Here is a 13,716-nt window from a genome sequence, read left to right as displayed (position 1 = left end):
TATAGAAACATTGATAAGAAAAAACAAATCATTCATAAGCCTCAATCCCAGGAACATCTACCATTAACATTTTGTGTATAATTTTCCAGTCTTTTTTTTTTTCCTACATGTGCTTTTTTTTGTTGTTGTTCTTTCTTTCTTCCTTTTTTTTTTTGTTTTTTGAGACAGAGTTTTATAACATCACCTGGCTGGAGTGCAGTGGCACCATCTCGGCTCCTCCTGGGTTCAAGTGATTCTCCTGCCTAACACTTCTTAGCTGGGATTACAGGTGTGCACCACCACACCTGGCTGATTTTGTATTTTTAGAAGGGACAGAATTTCACCATGTTTGCCAGGCTGATTTTGAACTCCCGACCTCAGGTGGTCTGCCCACCCTGGCCTCTCAAAGTGCTGAGATTACAGGTGTGAACCGCTACACTCAGCCTACATGTACTTTTAAAAAATAGTGGGATCCTATTCTAAATAGTGTTTTTGATTGGATTTTTAAATTTTAAAGTATATCTTGAATCTTTCTATAGTATTATGTATTTTTTTCTTCAACTTCTTTCTTAAATGAATGGATGGACAATAATCTGGAGTCAGGATGTACCATCATGTATTTAACAAATCTTTTAATATTGGCTATTTAGGTTACTTCCAAATTTTTACTCTTCAAAACAATGTTTATTGAATAGTCATATAATTAAGCCTTTGCACAAATCCTTAAATATTTCAAATAGATTTCTAAATATGGAATTGGAAAAGTTACAGGGTATGCAATTAAAAAAATCTTTGATATGTTATTACCAAACTGTTTTCAAAAAGGTTGTACTAATACATTGTCTACCAGCAGTAGAGGAGATTTTCTGCTCTCTTCCAATTTCACTAGTGATTGATATTATTGTTTCAATTTTTGCCAAATTGAGAGTTGTTCTGATTTGTATCAAATAAAATGTATATCAAATATTGCATCCAAGTTGATATTAATTGGACAACTGTAACTGATAACTGTATATAAAGTTATAAATTGGACACTATATATATATATATATATAGTGCTCTCTGTAACAAGAAAAATTTATTATTGTTATTGATAACACTGAGTTTATTAGTGCTATCAATAACAAAGTTATCAATAAATTGTTTTTGTTATATAGAGCATTTATGTGTGTGTGTGTGTGTGTGTGTGTGTGTGTCTGTGTGTCTCTCTATAACAAGCCAAACAGCTCAGGAAAAGAGAAAAGCAACCCCAAAGTGTTATGGGTATGGAGTAAAATGTATTTCTTTAATCAGTTGGTGTGAAAAAACCATGCCAGGACTAGTTGTACAAAGTCAAAGGAAATAATAGACCAACACAAACAAAAACAAAACAGAAAAACATCTGATGAAATAAACTTCAAAGGAAAAATGGAATTGATCATTGGAAAAACTGTTACTCTTGGGGAAAATTATTTCCTTGTGCCTCTATGAGAAATAGAAAAGTAGTCACAGTACACATGATAAGTTAACATAAGAAGTATGTGACACAGAATGCAAGAACTGATTCACACATTCCGCGAGAATAAAGCATTCTCTAAAATGTTACAAGGCTTAGGCAAACAATTTTTTTTTATGTACCAAGAAAACTCTTGGATATATCACTGGGAAAATACCCAGCAGCCCAGTTAATAGATTGACCAACTCACTTATCATTTAGTATTCAACAGCCAAAAGGTTTAGACCTGATAATCTTGGCTCTCACTAGAAAGGAGGCAGAACAGTGGGGTTTGAAAGGTTCCTAAGACTAGCTTTACATCCTAATGCCATCACTTCCTAGCTGTGTGACCTCTATTGGGTAAGTTGCCCAGAGCCTCAGTTTCCACCTTGGTGAAATAGGGGTAATACTCTTGTCTTGCTTACCTCAAAGAGTTGTCATAAGGATCAAGTAGGATGATAAATGCAAAAAAGATATTTGTAAACAGCTAGGACTGGGGACTACAAAGTTAAATATGGTAGAATATTGAAATCCATAAATCTCACATGACTACATATTGAAAGTTGAAAGATATCCATAAGATTTCCCAAATCCAAAATGTTGGTTGCATTCTTAAATCCCAAAGTCTAGAAAGGCTGTAGGTCCAGTTTTGCAAAATATCTTAATAACTATAAAGATCAAATAAACTTATGTCTTTCTGTAGTTTGGGAAGCCTAACTTTCTTACTCTTGTCTGAGCAAACCCATATCACAATTTGAAAAATGTGTTGTCTCCAACCCATCCAACTCTGTCTCCAGTTTATATTATGCTCTACATCCCACCAGGTGCTCAGCCTAAAACTCCAGAGTCTTTTGATGTTTGTCATTTTCATCTCCTTTCACTCAATCAAATTGACTCAAAAAATCCTTTCACGAAGATATATATAAAATTCTTAAAACTTCTATATCAAACTATAAAATTAGTCCTCAAAAGTCAAAGTTAAAATAAAGTTAAAACTTTAGTATGTGAGTAGGTATCTTGATGTGCTACACTTTTATTCTGAATTATAATTTGCTATACAATTTGCTTAGTACTTTGCAAAACACAAAAGTAACTTCCAACATGAGTTTTCTTCTTTCACAGGAAAATTAAATACTTGCTATTGGAATTATATACATTGGTTGGTTGAAATTGGCTAGCTCTTTCTTATCAGTGGTCAGTGTTTCCTGTCTCAGAATTGACAATTATCATGTCTCCTGCTCACCCTGAGAAATTTAATAAGTACATATCAGCACATCTGAAGGGCTATTGTCTGTCACTTCTCAGTAGTTGATATCTCTTTGTTGAATGTGACTCTGTTCTAAAGAGGTTATTTCATGTAAGAGAAGAAAAGCCAGATTTATTAATTTATCCAGTGTTTACTGTGTGTCAGGTACGATTATGGGGACTGGAATATGGTGTTGAACCAGTCTTCTTGCTGTCATGGCCTTTGTATTTAGTGAAAGAGACAGTACAAACAAATCAATCAATGCCTGTCTAATGCCACAAAGTGATAAGTACTGTGATGGTTACATTTTATGTGACAATTTGGCTTGGCAATGATACCCAGTTATTTGGCCAAACAGTAGTCTAGATATTGATGTGAAGAAATTTTGTAAACATGATTAACATCTTCAGCTGGTTGTTTATAAATAAAGGATATTATATTTGATTATGTGGGTGGGCCTCGTTCAATTAGTTGAAGGTGTTAAAAACAAAAACTGAGGTGTCGCCAGAAGAAAAAGGAACTCTGTCTTAAGACCACAACACACAAATCTCCTGGGTTGACAGCCTACCAGACTACCTTACAAATTGCAAACTTGTCAAACCCCTCAATTGCATAAGCCAATTTCCTAAAGTAAATTTACACATTCATACATAGATGTATTCTACCGGTTTTGTGTCTCCAGAGCACCCTAACTGTGATAAGTACTATGAGGGAAATGAATCAGGGAAATGGGGAGACAATGTGGAAATCAGGGGGAGGCAGTTTGAAAAGATTGTCGAGGGAGGGCTCCATGGGGAAATGATATTTTAACAGAAGCCTGAATTAAGTGTTGGAATGAGCCAGGCAAAGCAACAGAGAGAAGACACTCCAGCCTAAAGGAATAGAAAGTGCAATGGCACTGAGGTGGAGCTAATCTCAGCACATCTGAAGTAAATGGGGAGAAGAGTGACAGGCGATGTGTTTAGGGAAACAGGGGAAAATCTTGTAGGACGTAGTAGATATAAACGTGATAAGAAAGCATTGGAGGGTTTTGATCAGGGAAGCACTATAATCAGATACACATTATGAAATAATTGCCACTCCAGCTGCTGTGTAGAGAACTGACTAGCAATGAGCAATGGGAGAACAGAGAGATCAGTTAGGAGCCCTTGCAAGCCAGCTGTGACATGATCATGGCTTGGACAAGGGTGAAAAAAAGGAGATATTGAGAAATGCTTAGATTTAGGATATATTTTGAAGATAGAACTGATATCACCTTTTGCTTTTCCATTCCTTTAATAGGGCATATGGTTAAAAAAAGAGAATCAAGAATGATATCCAAGTTGTAGTTCAAGCATCTCAACATAAATGATGCCATCTAAGAGGAGGAGCCAGATCTAGTAAGTTTTGGAGGAATTGAGAAGTCAAGAATTCTGCCGTGAACATGACCCATTTGAAAGATCTATGGGATAGTTAAGTGGAGGTGTCATGTAGACAGCTGCCTATCCTGAAAAATTGCCCAAATCAAAATATTTCTGAGAGTTTAAGTCATGGTAATCCATTTTGCATCTTGGGCATCAGTTATGCACCAGTGATCAGCAAATGGATATATTGTCTATAGATTGCTCTCAACAGTCTCAATCGAATAGAATGTTTACCTAAAGGTGGTTGCTCTCCTTATTAGCTATCCAAATACTGAAACTGAATAAATTATCATTACTTTTTTCCCACAACAAATTTTTAGGGGTATTCACATATCCTTTTAAAGTGATAAAATCCCAATCTGATATAATAAAAGTGCAGTTATTATGCAAATAGTTATTAAGTAAAAATAGAAGAGGCAATATCTATTAATTTGTTAATCACTGATATACCCAGTTAATGTATACATCTATCCCTAAGCAGGTGATTCTAAAATTTCTATAAAGAAATATTAGACCTGGATTCCAGCAGAATGTGATTATAATTGATTCAAAAGAAGATATGCTGTTAAGGTGTTATCCAAATGTAAGTTTCAGTCATAAGCTAGATCCTGCTTCACTTGAGCAATACATTTCTTTACAAATATTGGCCCCATGAAAACTCCCAGTAAAGCAAGCTGCCTACCTAATCGATAGAGATTTAAGTTCAAGAAAAAGTTGCTCTTTACTCCCCCAAATCACCATAAGTTGTCCTTTACATGTTCTTAGAAAACAGGACCTGTATCAAGCATTTCCATTTCTGTCATGCCTGCTCTGGACAAAGGACCATCATCTGAGCTTGCCACATGAAATCCAGCCAATTCCATCATACTTTGCAAGAGTCCAGATCTCTCTCACTGCCGACGCCTTTGGAGCCACAAAGTGACAGTCAGCCCGGCTGTTATGGATGCCCAACACATGGCAAACCTGAAAATAAATGTTAGGAAAAAGGCCACAGGGCCATAATAGAGTTGTTATTAGAGCTGAGATGAGTGCTTCAAAATGACTGAACATCCACTATCCAGAGAGGAACAGAAATTTCAGAGACTGTTTGGGGTAGACAACTGATGGAGTTGGCTAGTTCCAACTTCCATTTCTGCAACGGACACACAGAAGCAGAAAAAGCTGAATGTATTCTAACGCCTTTAAAAAAAAAAAGAAAATCCAAACAAACGATGGAGGGGCTAGTTTCCAGTCATCAAATGGTGACCTTCATTTGATTTGGAATGATTTGGAATGTCTTTCTGATGTGTTCTAACTTTCCTATAAGAAATTGAGAGTCTATTATACTCAGAAATCTGAGAGTCAGATAAAAGAGAGACCTTGCCTCAGCTTCTCTGACAAGGCAATAGGAAGGAATAGTGTGGGCCCAAACCTTCGGGGCTCAGAACCCGCAAAAAGTCATCACTCTTCATCTACTCAGCTTTCTGTCTTTGTATTTTAAAAAGAATGTGTAAGTTGGAGTTTTTGTTTAAGATTGACTATACTCTGTCAAATGATGCAAAACGCTTTTAGCCAAAAAATCTGTTCTTTACCATAAGGCAATCTTCATAATGGCTTTTTAAATTTAATGTAATTTTCTTTTGGAGTATAGACAGGTTCTGCTGCTCAATTGATAATTCAGGATTCAGTTTTTGAAATAAACTAAAGACACATTCGTGATTGCCACACATTTTACTGAATGTCTATCCAAACATCTAACACAAAAGTTTAAAAGTAAATTTTCATATTTTAATTTTTTTATTATACTTTAAGTTCTGGGGTACATGTGAAGATCATGCAGGATTGTTACATAGGTACACACATGCCATGGTGATTTGCTACATCCATCCTCCCATCACCCACATTAGGTATTTCTCCTAATGTTATCCCTCCCCAATCCCCCACCCCCTGCTATTTCCCCCCTGCACCCCCCAACCCACAACAGGCCCCAGTGTGTGATGTTCCCCTCCCTGTGTCCACATGTTCTCATTGTTCAACACCCATTTATGAGTGAGAACATGTGGTGTTTGGTTTTCTGTTCTTGTGTCAGTTTGCTGCAAATGATGGTTTCCAGTTTCATCCATGTCCCTGCAAAGGACATGAACTCATCCTTTTTTATGGCTGCATAGTGAAAGTTAATTTTCTGACCATTCCTCTGGTGTCATTCTTAATTCTGTCACCTTGACATCATGTTGACTCTTTCAGGAAGCAGTGTTAAGAAGAGTGAAAATGTGTCATCAGGCAGTGTTGCGGGTGAATGTACTACTCGAAGGCATTAAACTTTTATGGATGTGTTTATGTATTATACATGTACAAGTCAGCAAGTCTGTATTAGGAATAATGTGCAGAAGCAATAAATTAATGCTGTATTATTAATATCAGTTTACATGTTCATCAAATGACTCCGTGTTTGTGACCAAAATCCCCTACCACATGAGCTATCCAGCCCCCTCATGCCCTGAAGCTGGCATGTGCCCCTTTCAGCTCTGAAAAACCTCAATTTGCATAAAGATCCTCAGCCTTCTGAATTAGCTTTGCTTCTGTGTGGAGCTGTAAAGGTTGGTGGTAAGGGCTTAAAGAATCCTCTTAAATAATTAAATGGAGTAAACAAAGTAACATCTTGAAGAGTGAGGTTTTTTTTTTCCTCCCCATGGCGGAATAATAGCAAATTCCTTAAGATAATACATTAGATAGAAAGGGCCAAATATTTTTATATAGAGTAGGGTTGAGAAGACTGTTGAAGAAGCAAGGCAGGTTTTTGGCTCTTCTGGTGCCAGAGATTATTCCTGGGGTCTTCTTTATCAACATGGTGGCAACACCTGTGAAGAGTGAAGATTTTAAAAACTCCACTGCAGGCTGTTACAGAGGATACTAAAGATGCATCACCAACGACATAGAAGGGTGTGTGTGTCTACATAGGAGAAAATAGAGTTACCGCTCTCAAAAATGTTTCATGGAAGAATAAAGACGACTGTAAGACAAAAGGAATTTTTAGGGGTATCACACCATTCTGCCCACCAGCTGATGAAGAAGCTAGTGATAATTCTCACAAAAAATAAAAATTAACAAAAAGTGAAAACAGGAATATATTCTGATGCTATTGACAATTTAATGAAAATGTGAAGATACTTGTATGAAATTGAATATTATTTTCCAAGGGATAAAGGAGAAATGTAGACTTCCAGAGCAGGTTCATTTTTGCTATCAGAAGTATAACTGAATAAGGCAGCTGCAAATGAAACCTAGAGCCAAAGGTTTTCTTTATTCCTTTCTAGTGTGTCCATAACTCCCCTGGGATCTGTGAGCTTGCAAGACAATCTAGCACACATTGAGCTTCCAAGATGCACGGCGCATCCAGACTCTATGTGGTGTTAGTAACTCCTGTCATGACTAAATTCCTTTGCACAGTGGCTTCAAACTACCTGTCCATCAGCTGTTTTCTCTGTTATTTGGTTCCCTGTATTTCTTGATTTTCTGAAAGTCAGAACTTAGCTAAACAAAATGAAATACAACTTTCTGCATGTAACTCTTTTACGTCTTCATTTCCACATGGCAACCTATCTTCTTACTCTAAACACTGCAGTCTTTAAAATTCTACCCAAAATCTCTTTCTTCTATACACTTCAACCAGTTTCTTTTCATTAATTATAGTATCTCTTCAGCATTCATTCATTCATTCAAAAAACTTTTTTGGAGCAGTTACTATACACAAGGGAGAAAAATACGATTGGAGACTATAGAGCTGAACGAGTTGCATTCCCTACTCTCAAAAAATAAATGGTCCAACTGGCTAGATGGGCAATAGATTGTGGTAACTGCAGTGAGAGAAATGTCAGGGAAACAGGGGAGTGCACCTGAGAGGGTGTCTATAGAGAGGCTAAGGTGGAAGTTACCTGAAAGATACCACATCTGTGATGAGACTTGGAAGATGAGTAGAAGTCAGCCAGGCGGAGCATCCCCAGTATGAAGGGTAGTACCAAGCCTGGGAAAGGTACACTAGAATTTCACTTCACTTTGAAGCTTTTATGGCCTAAGTGTTCATAATAGTCTGTTTTGGTTCCACCTTCAGGCTGACTTCAGACCATCTGAGGGAGGAATTAAGTGAGATCGTGTGTTTATCACAAAGTGGTAGGAGATGGCTTCTGGAATTCTTATTATGATTATTAAGCCTGGTTTCTGGTTTATCTCTTATTTTCCTGAAGTACCATTAAAGTGCTCTAAGTACTGAAATCTTGCTACTGGTTTCTTTACTCCTCTCTTGTCGCTCTGGTAGCAGGCAGGGCAGGAGGTGGCTACCAAAGTGAGAATGAGGACTCAAGGAGGAAGTGAAAGATGGTCATGGAATCAAAAAGCGTCCCCAGACTTCCTGTTGGGAGCTCTCTGCTAATGTCCCCAGGGTGTTGACAGTAACTGTTCTGGGGAATGAGGTGAGGGAGGGGTGCAGTGGGCTGTAGAAAGACACAGCAGCTGGCTTCATTACTATCTCTCTAACAAAGTGTCTCTATAAATCAGACAGGAGGGAAGTGTACGTTCGGCAGGGGGAGGGAAGTTGGTGGGTGCTGCTCATTGGCAAATGGTTTAGAACTCACTGAGGCTTACCACCATAATCTACTGATTTGGGAGCTGTGGACAAAATCATTTACCTCTTTTCTAAGCGTTATTACTAATAGTGAATATAGGTTTTTGTTTTCCGGTTTAAATGTGAAGCAAAAAGACACATGATACGATTTTTAAGTAATATGTTCTCAAGTCTGTTTCATTTTAAGCAACTGATCTTCACAGAAATTGCATCATTAAAACTGGTGGTAAATATATGTATACAATTTTTAATATAAATCTGCCTCTCAATCAGTTTCCACATCGCCTGTACATTTATATCGGATCTCAGAAGCCCACTGAACATTAGCAAGAGAAGTGTGAAAAGACAGAAATAGTATCCAATCCTTACAGAATGTCTCCTTTAGTGGAGTGGGGAAGCTGAGGGGAAGAAATAGTAGTAATATTTTTTTGTGTGTGGCCCCATTACTTTTTCAAACTATTTCCCACTTTTAATTTAGTTGTGACTTCCAGATGTTTTTGACAGATAGGAACACAAAGACAGGTATCAGCCAGTCAAGTGACACCCAAGCCACATTTCCTATAGCTAACTGTATCCCAGGCTTAATCTTTGCTTTTCTCTGCCAAATCCCCCTGCTTTCTTCACAATGAATGCAAGTCTCTGATCACACCTCAAAATAGCCAGCACATTCCTCAATCTAGCTTTGTGACCAACGTCAGGCACCCAGAAAAGCTCTAGGCAGAAGTCACGAATTCCACAGCTCACTGGAACCAAAGAGGTGATTTAAGAGGGGAAAGTGGGCAGGGTGGAAAACACCGTGAAGAGATGGGAACCCAAAAGAAAGCAGGCCCCCCTGAAACACAGTGCTGTGCTGGAGTCAGCTTACAGGGACTTCAGGGGGCGGATTATACACAACTCTTCCCAAAGCTCTTTTTGGTGTCCTCATCTTGGTAGCTCAAAATTGACCATTTACGCCACAGGAATTGTCAAACATTGCAAATCGGGGCTTCCACTCCCCTCCCAGAGAGTTGGTTACTAAACATTTACTTGCACACCAATGCCTAAGAGCATTCAAATTTGATTTTCAATTAATGGGTGTATGAGCCAAACAAAATTCATTTGCTCCTTTATTCAGCCCCAAGGCCGGAGGTTTGAAACCTCTGGTCTACGGTTTAGGCTGTCATTGGTACGGTGCCAAATCTGAATCTCTGTTCGTTCTCCTTTTTCCTTCTTTTTCCCCCTCTCCTCAACTTTCTGACTTCTGAAGAAAAAACCCAATAAAGTGGCTCCATAAAATTATTATAAAGGAAACAAGTTAAAGGAAAGAATACAGCTTGCCAACAGGTATTTGGAAAACTTCAGTCTCAGAGTTACCTTCTCTCGGTTGAAACTCTTCAGCCCACCTCTATTGTTAACACCTGTGAAATTGTTCAATCAAACAATCCCACAAGCCCTCTTCTGTCTCTTGAATGTGTAGTCTGTTACATTTCTTGTCAATGAGGCAGCACATAATTCATTTAGAGGGCCATGTGAAGTGTTCATAAATAACAAATTAAGATTTAGTTCAAATATTCCTGATGGGGTCTTGTGTGCTTACCAGGTTTATGGATCTATTTCATGGGAATGCACTTTACAAAGTTACATTTGCAGGTTGTTTATTCAGTGAATAAAGGTATACATTATATATTTGTCACTGTCATAGACATGGATGGAAGAAAGGGAAATAATCCCTGGAAAAAGCTGTTTCAGATTTTTACAAGTTGAAGTACTGTGTTAGAGAAAATGAAATAATATGACAAGTATTAGATACTTCATTAAATAAAATAAAAATAATCACAAGTATTACTCTTTTTTTTTTTGAAACAATTTTCAACCAACATTGGAAAAGCTGATAAACAAAACTTGTGGACTACCGAAAATCAGGTTCTTACACTGGGGTTCACAGACCTAAGATGGCACAGATAGAATTCTGGATGTCTGTGAACCTGAATGTGAAAAGAATTACAACATTACTTTACTCACTTCTAACTGAAATTTAGCACAGCCTTCCATTATGAATAGAGTCAACAACCTATGGTACTATTAGCAGTACCTGTCTATCATTAATAGAAATCACAGACTTTTTTTTCTATCAAATTACAGTTGTTGTAGATATTTGAAAACATTGTTTATGCCCTTCATTTCTTCAAAATTATACTAATTATTAGATCCACTGCAAGATTTTATTTTTTAAAAACACATACACTACTACATCACACATTTGACTTTTATATATTTTGATAACTATAATTCCATGTAATTGGTTTCCTTTGTAATCTCTATACATTCTACTTTATTCATTTAAAAATATTTTCCTGAGAAAGGGTCCAAAGACTTTGCCTCACAGCCAAAGAGGATAGGATCCACGGCACTAAAAAGATTTAAGAACTCCTCTTCTAAAATTGGCCCCAAGTTTCATTTTTCATTTATTCAACAACCATCAATAACATTTAAGTGCCTTCAATATGCCCCGCAGTGTTCAACGAACTAGGGATATAAAAATAGACGAGACAAAATTTCTGCTCTCAAGGACCTTATATAGAACACAATTTATTTTTCTCAGATAGAATAATGCTTTAAACATTTAATCTCAAAAGCAACATCAAGGAAACCTCCCAAGTAGCACTATCCAGAATGTGGTCCACAAAACAGCAACTTGGGCATTGTCTGGGGTTTGCTAGAAATGTAGAATTTCAGGTCCCATCCCAGAATCTGTATTTTAATAAGAACTCCTGAAATTACACAGTTTGAGAAGTGTGGGCCTCGACTTCAGTCCCTCCTACTACCAATCAACACTCTCTTCTTGCCACTTGGCCTGAACAACAACCTAAAACAATGACAGAAGTCCCAAGGAATCAGGAGACCACTAATAAAGTCAAGTGTAGACCAAACTGATTTTTCCAAGGCTCGTGAAAGAGAGCATGGCTCTTTTGAGAATTCTATTTCTAGCAGTACTGAAGAGTACAAATCCAAGCTGGGAAAAGAAAGAAAAAGGAAAGAAAAACACGATTGGAAATCTTGTCACATTTTCTCATGCTTAATTTGGTCACTCCTTTGTATGAAGTAAAACAAGCTCATCCTGTTTAGTGTTACCTCAATGGAGTGAAATTGGCTACACCGTTCTTTCACTCAAAGAACTATTCATAGATTTCTATTCTCAAGCATGTTATTTATATTCTGCCTAAAAGTAGGTTTCACAGTTATTCAGAATTATGCAGCATCAACTGAATACTTCTTTAATTTTGATCTGAAAAGTGAAACACATTTGAATTTCCTAATATAATATTTGGGGAGAACCCCAAAGTGTGAACATTGAGAAAACAATGATATATAAAAGATATTAGAATCCAGTGATTACTTAAAAGCTTAAAGTCAATTCAATTCTACATATGGTGGATGCTTCTGGAATTACATGCAAACTGCAGTGATGTTGTTTGATCATCTAAATCTTATCAATGATCCAGGGGCAGTGCTCTCTGTCCATTATAATCTCTGATTTGCCTTCATTTAAAATTCCAACTTTTTTTCCATCATTAATTCTTTGCATTAATTTTTATTTTTAAAAATATTGCATTAAAACATTTATTTTGATTACTGAGGTTTTGGACACTCCTTAAATTTTGTACTTGAGATACCAGTCCTGATGCTGTTGGACATACAAGGCCAGAGATGAAGAAATAATTACAATTAGAGTAAATCCTAAAAATGACAAAGAAGTATTCATTTTTGCCTAGCAATTGTATTACTTTAAAAATATTACCACTGTCATTAGAATAGTTTTTTAAACAATCATAATATTTGTGTCATACTGCATATATATGCCGCTCATAAACATAAAGATCTGTTCTTTCCAGCACATGTTACAGGCAAGAAATTCGTTCATTTAATTAATAGGTAAACTGAGGCTTGGATCATTAACTTGTAGATTAATGATTTCTCCTAACTGTCCCCAAGTAAAATGTTTACCAAAAGATAACCCCACTGTCCTATAAGAAGCAGAGTTTAATGCTTGTACATTGTGTGAAATGCTATTGTCATCAAAGTTAATCACCAAGAAAGCCAAGGCCAATAAATGGCTTAGATGAATTGGAAAATTTGATCTTTACTTGGATTTAAATGAATGAAATCATACGGTATCAAAGACAGCACCTCGCTAGGGCAGTTTAACGTTAACAACTTTCATAGTAGTCTCAGAGGACAGGAGGAGCTCTTTCAATTTCCTGATTTAAAAAACTGCATTGTACCAGTATTTTTGCAAACAAAATGTAATGTCAAACAGAAAGGGCATATCACAGGAAAACTAACCTTAAACCCTATCATCCCGTAAAGCACAAATAATTTCAAACTTCTCCAATGGCAATAGCTGAATAAAAATTGCCTGGTGCCATACTGGATAATGCCTGAAAAGTAGGAAATAAGTAAATAAGACACGGTGATCAAGCCCTGCACTTGCTGCTATATTAGCTTTGTTTGGTTTTAAGAAGCAGAGCCCAACTCAAGCTGGTTCAAGTTAAGGGAGATTTATGTTAAGGATGCATTGAGAGCAATAAGGATGATAGAATCCAATGGAATGTGGCTAGTTTTGAGATGGTCTGCAAATGTAAAACACACAGTGAACTTTGAGAAGTTAGTATTAAAAAAATGTAAAAAAAGTTTATATTGCTGATAGATTGATAATATTTTGGATATATTGAGTTACATAATATATTATTAAAATTAATTTCATCTGTTTCTTTGTACTCTTCTTAATGTGCCTGATAGAAAATATAAAATTGCATATGTGGCTTGCATTTGTGGCTCATGTTCTATTTCCACTGGACAGCGCAGCTCTAGAGACATTGGTATTGAGTTTATGTTAGGGGAAGGGATTCTCTTTATATAAAACAGGGAAGGCAGGCGGAGCTGAGAGTGAAGTTTCCTTTAGAAAGGAGTGAGGGCCAGTCAAGAATGATACACTGCTAACCCACTGAAGGGTAGGAGAAACCAGTGTGTAGACACT

The 13,716-nt window shown here is 36.8% G+C and overlaps 1 long non-coding RNA gene across 1 annotated transcript in view; it reads left to right on the top strand.

Annotated features, from left to right (window-relative positions):
- LOC118148953 (uncharacterized) overlaps nucleotides 1–4,071 on the top strand; it is a 37,717-nt gene extending 33,646 nt beyond the window's left edge. Inside the window, exon 3 of the long non-coding RNA XR_004736073.3 lies at nucleotides 3,981–4,071. This is a non-coding gene — a long non-coding RNA (uncharacterized LOC118148953). The remainder of the gene's footprint in view (nucleotides 1–3,980) is intronic.
- The last annotated feature ends 9,645 nt before the right edge of the window (nucleotides 4,072–13,716 follow it).

Source organism: Callithrix jacchus, chromosome 17 (genome assembly GCF_049354715.1).
Source record: "Callithrix jacchus isolate 240 chromosome 17, calJac240_pri, whole genome shotgun sequence".
Lineage (NCBI taxonomy): Eukaryota > Metazoa > Chordata > Mammalia > Primates > Cebidae > Callithrix > Callithrix jacchus.
The sequence above is the reverse complement of the archived record's forward strand: the minus strand, read 5'-3'. Positions and strand labels throughout refer to the sequence as shown.